The 15,745-nt window shown below is 42.0% G+C and overlaps 1 long non-coding RNA gene across 1 annotated transcript; it reads right to left on the bottom strand.

The window, feature by feature from the left end:
• Positions 1 to 531: 531 nt before the first annotated feature.
• LOC121002077 lies at positions 532 to 15,352 on the bottom strand. Its single transcript, XR_005779213.1, has 3 exons — positions 14,953 to 15,352; positions 4,517 to 4,521; positions 532 to 545 (listed from the first exon to the last, which is right to left on the bottom strand). It is a non-coding gene; the product is annotated as an uncharacterized LOC121002077 (long non-coding RNA).
• Positions 15,353 to 15,745: the final 393 nt, after the last annotated feature.

Genomic DNA, 15,745 nt, shown 5'->3' with positions numbered 1-15,745 from the left:
ATGGTCCATATCGGAACCAATGACAAAGTTAGAGGTAGGTGGAGAGTCCTTAAAAATGATTTCAGGGATTTAGGTCAAAAGCTGAGGGCAAGGACCTCTAAGGTAGTATTTTCTGAAATACTGCCTGTACCACGAGCCACACAAGATAGGCAATGGGAGATTAGGGAGATTAACAAGTGGCTCAAGAACTGGTGTAGGATGGAGGGGTTTGGGTTCCTGGAGAACTGGGCCGATTTTTCTATCGGCAACAGGCTCTATCGTAGGGACGGGCTGCACCTCAATGGGGAAGGGGCAGCTGTGCTGGGGAGAAAGATGGCTAGAAGGTTGGAGGAGTGTTTAAACTAGGGACTGGGGGGGAGGGTAATTACATTATAGGAGGGGAAGATAGTGCAGATAGAGACCGGGGGCAAGGTAATAAGAATGGGGGAGGAATGGAAGGAGGGACTAGAACAGTTCAGAAGGAAAGGTGTAGGGTAAAAAATATACATAAACCTCTCAAATGTATGTATACTAATGCCAGAAGCCTGACTAATAAAACTGGTGAACTGGAATTAGTGATGTGTGAGGAGAACTATGACATAGTGGGAATAACTGAGACATGGCTGGATGATAGCTATGACTGGGCAGTTAATGTACAAGGTTACAGTCTGTTTAGAAAGGATCGTCAAAACCGGAGAGGGGGAGGGGTCTGCCTTTATATAAAGTCCTGTCTAAAGCCCACAGTCCGAGAAGATATAAGTGAGGGACATGAACATGTGGAGTCACTATGGGTAGAGATACATGGAGCTAAAAACAACAATAAATTACTAATAGGAGTTTACTATAAACCACCTAATATACCAGAGTCCACAGAAAATCTACTACTAAACGAGATAGACGAGGCGGCAAATCATAATGAGGTGGTTATTATGGGGGACTTCAACTACCCAGATATAGACTGGGAAACTGAAACTTGTATATCTCATAAGGGAAACAGGTTCGTGGCTATAACCAAAGACAATTACCTCTCCCAACTGGTTCAGGACCCGACTAGAGGGACGGCCATACTGGACTTAGTATTAACCAATAGACCTGACAGAACAACAGACGTGCAGGTCGGGGGACACCTGGGAAATAGTGACCATAAAGTAATAACCTTCCAATTATCATTCAAAAGAGCGTTTCTACAGGGAGGAACAAAAATACCAAACTTCAAAAAAGCTAAATTTAGCCAACTAAGAGAGGCCATAGGCCAAACTAACTGGGACAAAGTCCTCACAAATACAGACACAAAATGGGATATCTTAAAAACATCCTAAAAACTCATTGTCAGAGGTACATACCGTAATGGTAATAAAAGGTTAAGGAACAAAAAGAAACCAATGTGGATAAATAGAACTGTAAAGAAAGCAATAAATGACAAAAGAAAGCATATAAAACACTAAAACAGGAGGGTAGCACGGAAGCACTGAAAAACTATAAGGAAAAAAATAGAACATGTAAAAAACAAATAAAAGCGGCCAAACTAGAGACCGAGAGATTAATTGCCAAAGAGAGTAAAACCAACCCTAAAATGTTCTTCAATTATATAAATGTTAAAAGTATAAAGCTGAAGGTGTTGGCCCTTTAAAGAGTAATGAGGGGGGAGTCGCAGAGAGCGACGAGGAGAAAGCAAAGCTGTTAAATATTTTTTTCTCCAATGTATTCACTGAGGAAAATAAATTGTCAGATGACATGCAGAATGCAAAAATAAATTCCCCATTAAAAGTGTCCTGTCTGACCCAGGAAGAAGTACATCAGCGGCTTAAAAAGATTAAAATAGACAAATCGCCAGGACCGGATGGCATACACCCCCGTATCCTAAAGGAATTAAGTAATGTCATAGCCAGACCCTTATTTCTGATATTTGCAGACTCTATACTGACAGGGAATGTCCCACAGGATTGGCGCGTGGCATATGTGGTGCCAATATTCAAAAAGGGGCCAAAAACAGAGCCTGGAAACTATAGGCCGGTAAGTTTAACATCTGTTGTGGGTAAACTGTTTGAAGGTTTTCTGAGAGATGCTATATTAGAGCATCTCAACGGAAATAAGCAAATAACGCCATATCAGCATGGCTTCGTGAGGGATCGGTCATGTCAAACTAATTTAATCAGTTTCTATGAGGAGGTAAGTTCTAGACTTGACAGCGGCGAATCAATGGATGTCGTATATCTGGACTTCTCCAAAGCATCTGACACTGTACCACATAAAAGGTTAGTATATAAAATGAGAATGCTCGGACTGGGAGAAAACGTCTGTATGTGGGTAAGTAACTGGCTGAGGGATAGAAAACAGAGGGTGGTTATTAACGGTACACATTCAGATTGGGTCACTGTCACTAGTGGGGTACCTCAGGGGTCAGTATTGGGCCCTATTCTCTTCAATATATTTATTAATGATCTTGTAGAAGGCTTGCATAGTAAAGTATCAATTTTTGCAGATGACACTAAACTGTGTAAAGTAATTTACACTGAAGAGGACAGTATACTGTATATATATACTACAGAGGACAGTATACTGTATATATATACTACAGAGGACAGTATACTGTATATATACTACAGAGGACAGTATTCTGTATATATACTACAGAGGACAGTATACTGTATATATACTACAGAGGACAGTATACTGTATATATACTACAGAGGACAGTATACTATATATATACTACAGAGGACAGTATACTGTATATATATACTACAGAGGACAGTATACTGTATATATACTACAGAGGACAGTATACTGTATATATACTACAGAGGACAGTATACTGTATATATACTACAGAGGACAGTATACTATATATATATATACTACAGAGGACAGTATACTGTATATATACACACTACAGAGGACAGTATACTGTATATATACTACAGAGGACAGTATACTGTATATATACTACAGAGGACAGTATACTGTATATATACTACAGAGGACAGTATACTGTATATATACTACAGAGGACAGTATACTACTACAGAGGGATCTGGATAGATTGCAGGCTTGGGCAGATAAGTGGCAGATGAGGTTTAACACTGACAAATGTAAAGTTATGCACATGGGAAGGAATAATGCAAGTCACCCGTACATACTAAATGGTAAAACACTCGGTAACACTGACATGGAAAAGGATCTAGGAATTTTAATAAACAGCAAACTAAACAGCAAAAACCAGTGTCAGGCAGGTGCTGCCAAGGCCAACAAGATAATGGGTTGCATCAAAAGGGGCATAGATTCTCGTGATATGAACATAGTCCTACCACTTTACAAATCGCTAGTCAGACCACACATGGAGTACTGTGTACAGTTCTGGGCTCCTGTAAACAAGGCAGACATAGCAGAGCTAGAGAGGGTTCAGAGGAGGGCAACTAAAGTAATAACTGGAATGGGGCAACTACAGTACCCTGAAAGATTATCAAAATTAGGGTTATTCACTTTAGAAAAAAGACGACTGAGGGGAGATCTAATTAATATGTATAAATATATCAGGGGTCAGTACAGAGATCTATCCCATCAGCTATTTATCCCCAGGACTGTGACTGTGACGAGGGGACATCCTCTGCGTCTGGAGGAAAGAAGGTTTGTACACAAACATAGAAGAGGATTCTTTACGGTAAGAGCAGTGAGACTATGGACTATATATACTGTAAGAGCAGTGAGACTATGGACTCTATACTGTAAGAGCAGTGAGACTATGGACTCTTTACTGTAAGAGCAGTGAGACTATGGACTCTTTACTGTAAGAGCAGTGAGACTATGGACTCTTTACTGTAAGAGCAGTGAGACTGTGGACTCTATACTGTAAGAGCAGTGAGACTATGGACTCTGTACTGTAAGAGCAGTGAGACTGTGGACTCTTTACTGTAAGAGCAGTGAGACTATGGACTCTATACTGTAAGAGCAGTGAGACTATGGACTCTTTACTGTAAGAGCAGTGAGACTATGGAACTCTCTGCCTGAGGAGGTGGTGATGGTGAGTACAATAAAGGAATTCAAGAGGGGCCTGGATGTGTTTCTAGAGCGTAATAATATTACAGGCTATAGCTACTAGAGAGGGGTCGTTGATCCAGGGAGTTATTCTGATTGGAGTCGGGAAGAAATTTTTTATTCCCCTAAAGTGGAGAAAATTGGCTTCTACCTCACAGGGTTTTTGCCTTCCTCTGGATCAACTTGCAGGATAACAGGCCGAACTGGATGGACAAATGTCTTTTTTCGGCCTTATGTACTATGTTACTATGTTACTATAAGGTGCAATGTGGTAACTTCTCAAGGTGGCGTCCCACCCAGGTACAGTTACTTTATATCCTTGTTACCTTAGTCTGGTCGATGTGTGAATGCGGGCTTGATGATGCGTAGTATAATGGATGTCAGCTGCACTTATCCAAACTACGTTCCCACGGCTGGCTGTGCGCTCAGTAAGGACATATATCGTCAGAGCTTTTTATCTTTCTTCCGGAAACTTTAATACAATCTCCCCTGGACGATATACAGGTTCTTCTCAAAAAATTTGCATATTGTGATAAAGTTCATTATTTTCTGTAATGTACTGATAAACATTAGACTTTCATATATTTTAGATTCATTACACACAACTGAAGTAGTTCAAGCCTTTTCTTGTTTTAATATTGATGATTTTGGCATACAGCTCATGAAAACCCAAAATTCCTATCTCAAAAAATTAGCATATTTCATCCGACCAATAAAAGAAAAGTGTTTTTAATACAAAAAAAGTCAACCTTCAAATAATTAAGTTCAGTTCTGCACTCAATACTTGGTCGGGAATCCTTTTGCAGAAATGACGGCTTCAATGCGGCAATGTGGCATGGAGGCGATCAGCCTGTGGCACTGCTGAGGTGTTATGGAGGCCCAGGATGCTTCGATAGCGGCCTTAAGCACATCCAGAGTGTTGGGTCTTGCGTCTCTCAACTTTCTCTTCCCAATATCCCACAGATTCTCTATGGGGTTCAGGTCAGGAGAGTTGGCAGGCCAATTGAGCACAGCAATACCATGGTCAGTAACCATTTACCAGTGGTTATGGCACTGTGAGCAGGTGCCAGGTCCTGCTGAAAAATGAAATCTTCATCTCCATAAAGCTTTTCAGCAGATGGAAGCATGAAGTGCTCCAAAATCTCCTGATAGCTAGCTGCATTGACCCTGCCCTTGATAAAACACAGTGGACCAACACCAGCAGCTGACATGGCACCCCAGACCATCACTGACTGTGGGCACTTGACACTGGACTTCAGGCATTTTGGCATTTCCCTCTCCCCAGTCTTCCTCCAGACTCTGGCACCTTGATTTCCGAATGACATGCAAAATTTGCTTTCATCCGAAAAAAGTACTTTCGACCACTGAGCAACAGTCCAGTGCTGCTTCTCTGTAGCCCAGGTCAGGCGCTTCTGCCGCTGTTTCTGGTTCAAAAGTGGCTTGACCTGGGGAATGCGGCACCTGTAGCCCATTTCCTGCACACGCCTGTAGACGGTGGCTCTGGATGTTTCTACTCCAGACTCAGTCCACTGCTTCCGCAGGTCCTCCAAGGTCTGGAATCGGTCCTTCTCCACAATCTTCCTCAGGGTCCGGTCACCTCTTCTCGTTGTGCAGCGTTTTCTGCCACACTTTTTCCTTCCCACAGACTTCCCACTGAGGTGCCTTGATACAGCACTCTGGGAACAGCCTATTCGTTCAGAAATTTCTTTCTGTGTCTTACCCTCTTGCTGAGGGTGTCAATGATGGCCTTCTGGACAGCAGTCAGGTTGGCAGTCTTACCCATGATTGCGGTTTTGAGTAATGAACCAGGCTGGGAGTTTTTAAAAGCCTCAGGAATCTTTTGCAGGTGTTTAGAGTTAATTAGTTGATTCAGATGATTAGGTTAATAGCTCGTTTAGAGAACCTTTTCATGATATGCTCATTTTTTGAGATAGGAATTTGGGGTTTTCATGAGCTGTATGCCAAAATCATCAATATTAAAACAAGAAAAGGCTTGAACTACTTCAGTTGTGTGTAATGAATCTAAAATATATGAAAGTCTAATGTTTATCAGTACATTACAGAAAATAATGAACTTTATCACAATATGCTAATTTTTTTAGAAGAACCTGTATGTCCTTACTGAGCGCACAGCCAGCCGTGGGAACCTAGTTTGGATAAGTGTAGCTGACATCCATTATACTACGTATCATCAAGCCCGCATTCACACATCGACCAGACTAAGGTAACAAGGATATAAAGTAACTGTACCTGGGTGGGACGCCACCTTGAGAAGTTACCACATTGCACCTTCTGGCCTTCCGTGTGTTATTGGAAAGACTGGCGATTCATGTGTGCGCTGCTACAGAAAGTCAGTAGCAATTGTGAACTGTGAACACTTAAGGATATCCGTCCTGCATAGTTTTACCCTGTGGAATAGCGATTTTATATGCAAAGACCTGCACACAGTCTGAGGTCTGCTGGACATTAATTATTGCTGCTATTTGAATACACTTTTGCACTTTCCACTGCGGTATAGGAGGAACAGTTTATGCTTAAACCCACTTACAGATTGCGGATTCTCTATGGTTGAATTTTATTATTGATATTATTTGATTATCCACTTCCCATCTGGGCCCTTTGCCCCCTTCCTGACCAGGCCAAATTTTGCAAAACTGACATATCTCACTTTATGTGGTAATAACTTTGGAACGCCTTTATCCAAGTCATTCAGAGATTGTTTTCTCGTGACACATTGTACTTCATGATAGTCATAAATTTGAGTCAAAATATTTCACCTTTATTTATGAAAAAATCCCAAATTTACCCAAAAATTTGAAAAATTCGCAATTTTCTAAATTTCAATTTCTCTGCTTTTAAAACAGAAAGTGATACCTCATAAAATATTTATTATTTAACATTCCCCATATGTCTACTTTATGTTGGCATCATTTTGGAAATGTCATTTTATTTTTTTAGGACGTTAGAAGGCTTAGAAGTTTAGAAGGAATTCTTCAAATTTTTAAGAAAATTGCCAAAACCCACTTTTTAAGGACCAGTTCAGGTCTGAAGTCACTTTGTGGGGCCTACATAGTGGATACCCCCATAAATGACCCCATTGTAGAAACTACACCCCTCAAGGTATTCAAAACCGATTTTACAAACTTTGTTAACCCTTTAGGCGTTCCACAAGAATTAAAGGAAAATGGAGATCAAATTTTTAAATTTCACTTTTTTGGCAGATTTTCCATTTTAATCAATGTTTTTCTTTAACACATCGATGGTTAACAGCCAAACAAAACTCAATATTTATTACCCAGATTCTGCGGTTTACAGAAACACCCCACATGTGGTCATAAACTGCTGTATGGGCACACGGCAGGGCGCTGAAGAAAAGGAACTCCACATGGTTTTTAGATGCCATGTCCCATTTGAAGCCCCCCCTGATGCACCCTTACATTAGAAACTCCCAAGAAGTGACCCCATTTTGGAAACTAGGGGATAAGGTGCCAGTTTTATTAGTACTATTTTTGGGTACATATGATTTTTTGATCATTCATTATAACACTTTATGGGGCAAGGTGACCAAAAAATTGGTTGTTTTAGCACAGTTTCTATTTATTTATTTTTACAGCGTTCACCTGAGGGGTTCAGTCAAGTGACATTTTTATAGAGCAGATTGTTACGGACGTGGCGATACCTAATATGTATACTTTTTTCATTTATTAAAGTTTTACACAATAATAGCATTTTTGAAAACCAAAAAATTATGTTTTAATGTGTCCATGTTCTGAGAGCTATAGTTTTTTTATTTTTTGAGAGATTTTCTTATGTAGGGGCTCATTTTTTGCGGGATGAGGTGACAGTTTTATTGGTACTATTTTGTGGGACATACGCATTTTTGATCACTTGGTGTTGCACCTTTTGTGATGCAAGGTGACAAAAATTGCTTGTTTTGACACAGTTTTTTTTTTTTTTTTTTACGGTGTTCACCCGAGGGGTTAGGTCATGTGATATTTTTATAGAGCTGGTTTTTACGGACGCGGCGATACCTAATATGTCTATTTTATTTTATTTTTTCTATTTTTAATTTTTTTTTTTTATTCCTTACTTGGGAACTTTTTTTTTTTTACATGTCAAACTTTATTTTATTTTATTTTTTCAACCCTTTATACAAGACCTCTGGGGGACATTTGCTTCACTTTTTCTTTTTTTTTTTCACTGTTGATTTCTCCTGTAACTGGGGCTGACATAGTAGCCCCAGTTACAGAAGAAATGCACCCCTATAGAGGCTGTACAGCAGTATACAGCGCTGTGCAGCCTCAGAGCAGGGCTGATCGAGGTCTCTGAGAGACCTCACACAGCTCCTGCACTCTCCGGTCACGGCGGTCACATGACCGCCGGGCCGGAACAGGAAGCGCACAGCGCTTCCTGCTCTGCATACACAGCGCTCGGTGAGAGCTGTGTCTGCAGCGATCGTGAAGGCAGGGACACCTGGGGACTGTCCCTGCCTTGTCTTAGGGTTGCCCTGCTGTCACTGACAGCGGGCAACCCGATCAGCAGCTGCACGATTAGCGTGCAGCTGCTATTTCTGACAGGACGTTCTAAAACGTGCTGTCAGAAATAGACATCCACCCATAGGACGTTTATAGTCTATGGGCGGACGTGAGGTGATTATATTAATACAATTTGCTGATTTTTTTTTCACTGCTGCTATTTTATGCTATTGTATATTTTATACTGAAGCCATTTATTTATGCTGTTATGTCACATTAGATAGCTCTGCTATTTATTCTATACGCTGCTGTGTTTACTTTTAAATATATTTTTAAATAAATAATCAAATATTTTAATAACTTCATCTCGATTTTGGCTGCATATTGTAGGTCAGTTTCCCCACAGTCGTAAGAATCCTTAGCAAACATGTCCTGGAATTCGGCGAAGAGCCCCTTTAGCTGTTGACGCTCCGACTCCTCGGAACATGCGTCAGCCACAGAGATTTGCTCTTCCACCCTTTCCTGAAATTCTGGAAAGATTTCAGGTTGACTTAACTCGTAAGCTTCTTCAAGCTCACTAGTTAAATCGTTTTGAGTATTGCGTACCTTATCCTTTCCTGTTTGGCATGACTCGTACTCCTTCTCATCGATCTCATGGTTGAAAACCAATGATGACTCTTCGATGTGGCATGTACCTTCTTCAGAGCTGAAAGGATAAACAGAGTGGATATTAAATAACCCCTCAGGTGTTGAGGAAAAATGTTGTTCCACTACCTGTTCTTCTGTCAGGTATTCATCAGGAATAAGTCCAATGACATCATTTTGGAAACCAAAAGTGTAATACTCCGAATCCATAGCCAGACCAATTATAGTGTCTTTTTGTAGAGATATACTATGGGGAGCCATGTTATGAATTACCATATGCAATGGATCCTGATGAATATTTACCATAGGAGTCGGCTTTACCTTCAGGCCGAGTTGCTGCATCCGGTTGGACAAACAGATCAAAGCATCTGCATTCTTCAGTCTTTGTCCCTTCTTTGTTTGAATGGGAAGAAGAAATGGCTTACATCCTTCAGGGATTTTAACCTCATCTGCAACCACGATACTCACGGCATAGGGCATCTGTGGTCCCCATCTCAAGGCTTGCTCTTCATTCTGGAATCCCTCCGGGTTCCCAGGTAATCTGGACCATAGAGTATTGTTGACTAGATCAATCTGCACAGCAAATCGGTGTAGAAGGTCATTACCTATGTACATCTGGTACCGTGCTTCATTCAACACAATGAATAAATGTTCTGTGGTTTTATCTCCTATGGAAATAGACAAAAGACATCTTGCAATCACATTATGACTCTGTGAATCTCCATCCAGATCATGAACCCTTTGGTCCTGTGGAGAGGAAACTTTAATCATTTTAGGATTAGCAATCTGTTTCAAGAGACTCAGGCTTATGTAACTGGCTTCGGATTTCAGATCCAACTTGGCGTATTTCACCCGGGCCATATTGCTCACCTGTACGGGAATCAATAAGTTATCATTAACTTTCTCAATCCGTACCATGGATTGAGTATGCCTGGTCAGGTCCGCGACTTCGTAACTTCTCCCTTTAAGAGAAATAGTTAATGCATCCCCATCCAGGGTAACCTTTTCAATTCTGTCCTTCTGGATGGTTATGGTTTGTGCGGCACCGTTGACGGCTTCCTCAGGCTCACCATTTTTCAGGATCGTGACATCCGGTGTTTGATTGTTCCTAAAATGCACTTCAACAGAGTTAAACCTTTCCTCAATCACATGACAATTACGTTGGGATTGTGCATTGCAAGAGTACTCATAGGCAATGGGTGCCTTCACCTGAGTCCAGACGGCTTCATTGATGAAGTCTACTATGGAACTCAATCTTCTCAGGAGGTCGATTCCTATGATCAGCCGATCATAGGGAAGGTCCACAATCAGTGTGGGATGTCTAATTATCTTCTTGCCAATTTTGAATTTTAACCATGATGTACCTTTTACCTGCAAAGCGTCTCCTCCGACACTTATCAAAGAGCCATCAAACGATTTCAGTTTCGGCTTCTTTGCTGTCCCCTCCAATACTTGTTCGAAATAACTATATGACAATATAGTGGCTTGTGATCCTGTGTCAAGTAAACCCCTGATTGGCCCAATAAGTTCATCTTCGAGATAGGAATCAAGAAAATATCGGCCTTTGATCTGAAACAAATCACATAAAAAATTAGGGTGATCACTTATTTGACATTTGTTAAGGATTTGACCTTTCTGCAGCGTCGCGACCTCTGGTGAATTCTTGGAATTCCTGCTGCTCGCGGCGGCAGCAGCAGCCCCCACCTTTGGAGAACACTGGATCACAATATAACAAAACAATAACAAACACAGGTGCACTCTGCAGTAATACTAAATCCTCAAACTGATTTTAAAATTGAGAGATTAGTCAACATGTCCTACGGTGTAGAACATGTCTAAGCCCGGACACCGCGACAAGGTTTCTCAAGTAGCCCGGGACCCTACACTCTCCTACCTGAGCCGTATGGGCGATACCAGGAGCCAGTGGGCAAATTACAGGAGCATAAGGCCGACTCACAAACAACTCACCAGTTACCTCCAGCATGTGGCCATGCTTGCAATGGGAGGAGGGAGGAGTCTGTGAGTCCCACTCAAGACTTGCTGAAATGTCCCAGGCCTCACAGGTGCACCTAAATGTGACCTGTAGATGGAAAACAGGCACATTAAATAGGAGTTTATACACCTCCAGGAATCTATATATACAAACTACGAAGACAGGTGGCATTAGCAGGAGGTGCTTCAAACCCACATGCAGTTGTGCATATATATAGGGGAGCAAATCCTGCACTTGTGGCCCGTTGCTAATGGCAATCCCCAGCAAAATGCATACAATGGAGGATGCCCGCGGCGAACCACAAGTACCACAATAGACATCCTACACAGGTAACAAGTGCGGATGTAATAATTAATATAACATATAACAAAACATAACAAACACAGGTGCACTCTGCAGTAATACTAAATCCTCAAACTGATTTTAAAATTGAGAGATTAGTCAACATGTCCTACGGTGTAGAACATGTCTAAGCCCGGACACCGCGACAAGGTTTCTCAAGTAGCCCGGGACCCTACACTCTCCTACCTGAGCCATATGGGCGATACCAGGAGCCAGTGGGCAAATTACAGGAGCATAAGGCCGACTCACAAACAACTCACCAGTTACCTCCAGCATGTGGCCATGCTTGCAATGGGAGGAGGGAGGAGTCTGTGAGTCCCACTCAAGACTTGCTGATATGTCCCAGGCCTCACAGGTGCACCTAAATGTGACCTGTAGATGGAAAACAGGCACATTTAAATAGGAGTTTATACACCTCCGGAATCTATATATACAAACTAAGAAGACAGGTTGGCATTAGCAGGAGGTGCTTCAAACCCACATGCAGTTGTGCATATATATAGGGGAGCAAATCCTGCACTTGTGGCCCGTTGCTATGGCAATCCCCAGCAAAATGCATACAATGGAGGATGCCCGCGGCGAACCACAAGTACCACAATAGACATCCTACACAAGGTAACAAGTGCGGATGTAATAATTAATATAACAATATAACAAAACAATAACAAACACAGGTGCACTCTGCAGTAATACTAAATCCTCAAACTGATTTTAAAATTGAGAGATTAGTCAACATGTCCTACGGTGTAGAACATGTTCTAAGCCCGGACACCGCGACAAGGTTTCTCAAGTAGCCCGGGACCCTACAACTCTCCTACCTGCGCCGTATGGGCGATACCAGGAGCCAGTGGCAAATTACAGGAGCATAAGGCCGACTCACTAAGGTAACAAACTCACCAGTTACCTCCAGCATGTGACCATGCTTGCAATGGGAGGAGGGAGGAGTCTGTGAGTCCCCACTCAAGACTTGCTGATATGTCCCAGGCCTCACAGGTGCACCTAAATGTGACCTGTAGATGGAAAACAGGCACATTTAAATAGGAGTTTATACACCTCCAGGAATCAATATATACAAACTAAGAAGACAGGTTGGCACTAGCAGGAGGTGCTTAGACATGTCGGGCTAGACATGTTCTACACCGTAGGACATGTTGACTAATCTCTCAATTTTAAAATCAGTTTGAGGATTTAGTATTACTGCAAGTGCACCTGTGTTCGTTATTGTTTTTGTTATATTGTTATATTAATTATTACATCCGCACTTGTTACCTTGTGTAGGATGTCTATTGTGGTACTTGTGGTTTGCCGCGGGCATCCTCCATTGTATGCATTTTGCTGGGGATTGCCATTAGCAACGGGCCACAAGTGCAGGATTTGCTCCCCTATATATATGCACAACTGCATGTGGGTTTGAAGCACCTCCTGCTAATGCCAACCTGTCTTCTTAGTTTGAACACTGGATCACATCACAGCTTACAGACGGCAGCTCGCAGGTTGACGCTGAGAGGATAGGATCACTCACTGGAGAAGACACATTAGTGCAGGAATCATCATGATTAGACTGTAATATAGGCAACATGTTAGACATCTCCTCCTTGGCCTCAATTTTAGGGTCAAGAACACTGCAAGGCAAAGTAGTATTAGAAATCACATTAGATTCTGTTACAACCATCTCTGTAGCCTTGCACCGGCCTGGGCTCTGACCCTGCCCTGCCTGCATTATGGGGCTGAGCTGGGTCCTGCAGTTGCCCCTAAAAAAGACTCAGGCTGTTTTCCAGTTGACACCTGGGACATTCTACTAATGATCTCCTGTAATTTGGCTACTTGATCTGCCAAATGATCCAAACGATTGTTTGGTTTGCGCACAGTTTGGACTTCTGGTGTGCCTTTATTAGAAGTGGGTGACCGACCTCTAGGTGAGGTAGGGGAATCAGGCCTACTTTCCTTCTGTTGTCTCGGCCTGTTGTTCCAGCGCCTGTTCCTTGGGGACCTCTATTGTAATATTGGGGACGGTAGTTAGACCTCCCAGCACTGGAGTTATCCCCCTCTGGCCCCTTGGGGCTCTGAGGTCTTGCTTGCTTGGGTCCTACCTGTTGTCGCTGGGTTTGTTGGACAGGTCCTGTAGCCTGGGGGTACTTACGTGGCTGCGTTTCAAATTTGAAACCAGGGTTTACCTTAGCTTCTGCTATGCTTTGTTCTGGGGACTTTTTATATCTCCTCTCACCTGTAGCATGGCATTCACTGATGTTATACAGTGAGGTGGCAGCCGTCACCAACCTGTCCAAGGGGGCTTGGAGATCAAGATCTCTAGCCAAGCTAAGTTTAATTTGCATGGGCATTGCATCATAAAACAGCTGTTTGAACTCCTCAGACTCCCAGTTTGGGGATCTATACGCCAACCCATAGGCATTTTTAAGGATGGGGAGGAATTCCCGGGGACTCTGATTGGGTCTACATGTGAGTTTATAGATATCACGTTTTGCAGCAGTCACAGTACGGTAAGGGCCAAATTCTAATTTGACCTCATGCAAAACATCCTGCCAATCCAGAATTCCTCTCTCCCTAAATGAAACAAAGTAGTGGCGATATTTACCATCAAATCCCCATGGTAGGAATCCGATCCTGTCCGCATCAGAATACAATTTTAAAGAATCCATGGTGGACTGGTACAGTTCTAAGTGATTGGCAATTTCAGCAGAACCCTTTTTAGAGAATTTGGGCACAGTGACATTTAGAAACTTAATGATACTCGAGGAGTTCTGACCCTTTTCTGAACACTGAGTATTTTTCTTTCTAGAGACCACCTCAGCATATGTTGGTCGTCTAAAACTCTCATCCCCCTGATGGGCAATCTTATGCCTGCGTGGTAGGGAATGGATCACACGCTTTCCCACATCACTGTCACAATCACTCACGCTCCGCTCACTTCCATCAGACCCACTTGGCACAGGTGACTTAACCCTAACATTCCTCTCTAGAGGAGGACGTGGAGGGGCACTTCTGTGGCCTTTTGTGTCGCTAGTGCCTAGTAAGGCGGTTACAGCTTGAAACGCCTGATTTAATTGGTTTAAGGCCTCCTGTTTAATCATGCCATCACCCTCGGGTGGCTTAGGGTCTCGGATGGATTGCGCTTTAAGAGCATGTGATGATGACATATCTACATTTTGGGGTGTGAGAATTGGAGGGTCTGGAGATCCCTCATGATCAGACAGATCACTTTGAACATTGGCTACAGTTTGGCTTAGTTCATTTGTTTGCTGCAGACTGCTATAACGGATGTGCAGCTCCTCTGCCTCACTCTTCAATTTGTGATAGGCAGCATGGCTGTGATCGAGCTCGCATTTTAAATCCTCGATCGATGCCTTTGCAGATTCTAATCTTTCTTCCATATGGGATACATATGCTTGCACTTTCGTTATATGCACATGTCTACTCTCTGAGAGAATGCTGACCTCTAATAATGCATACAACATTTGTGGCAACATCTTTAAGAGGTGTTGGTTTTTACTGGCAGTATTTTTAAGCACATCAAGATAAGTTAGTTGTCTCCTGACTGTGCCAAGTGGCGTCCATACATCCACACATTCTCTCTTGGCTTCTGCCTGCAACTCACTTATCCATGCAGCCACATCATGATCCAAATTTAAATGTGAATTTACATATTCAACAACGTTCTGGATTAACTGCTCCGGGCTGGATGGACTATCTCCTGTTGCAACATCACTACCGGCTGCACTACCGGCTGCACTCATTTTCTTGCAATAAAGTTATACACAGATTTATGAATAATCTGGTTAGCCAAGAAAAGTATGGAACGGTTTACTATTTGCACAAATAATCAAAGAATTAACTCGATCTCGCTGGGGCCTCCATTTTATGTCGGGTATATAAAGCCCTTGTTTTTTATAAAGATAAAAATAAAAAAAATTAGCGGATAAAAAGAAAAATTATGCAAACGATATTGATCCGGGAGATTGACATAATCATCTCCAAACGAGTTCGATCAAGAACCTGATTATTTTGTGCAATCAGTAAAACAGGGTACAAGCGTCTATGCAAAAATATAAATGGTTTATTATACAATAGTTTAATATACAATCAAAAAATGAATCAACATAAATTTCAATAATATACAATGATATGCAGTACCCAGAATTCACCACTATATGATGCAACAAAACAATACTCAACCAATATTATGCAATACAGCTTTAAATTTGTGAGAGATATACAATCAATGGATTATGCGGAAAACTCAATCAAGAAGATGACAGAT

Source organism: Bufo bufo, chromosome 5 (assembly GCF_905171765.1).
Source record: "Bufo bufo chromosome 5, aBufBuf1.1, whole genome shotgun sequence".
NCBI classification, from domain to species: domain Eukaryota; kingdom Metazoa; phylum Chordata; class Amphibia; order Anura; family Bufonidae; genus Bufo; species Bufo bufo.
Note: the sequence above shows the minus strand (reverse complement) of the source record. Positions and strands in the feature narration are given on the sequence as shown.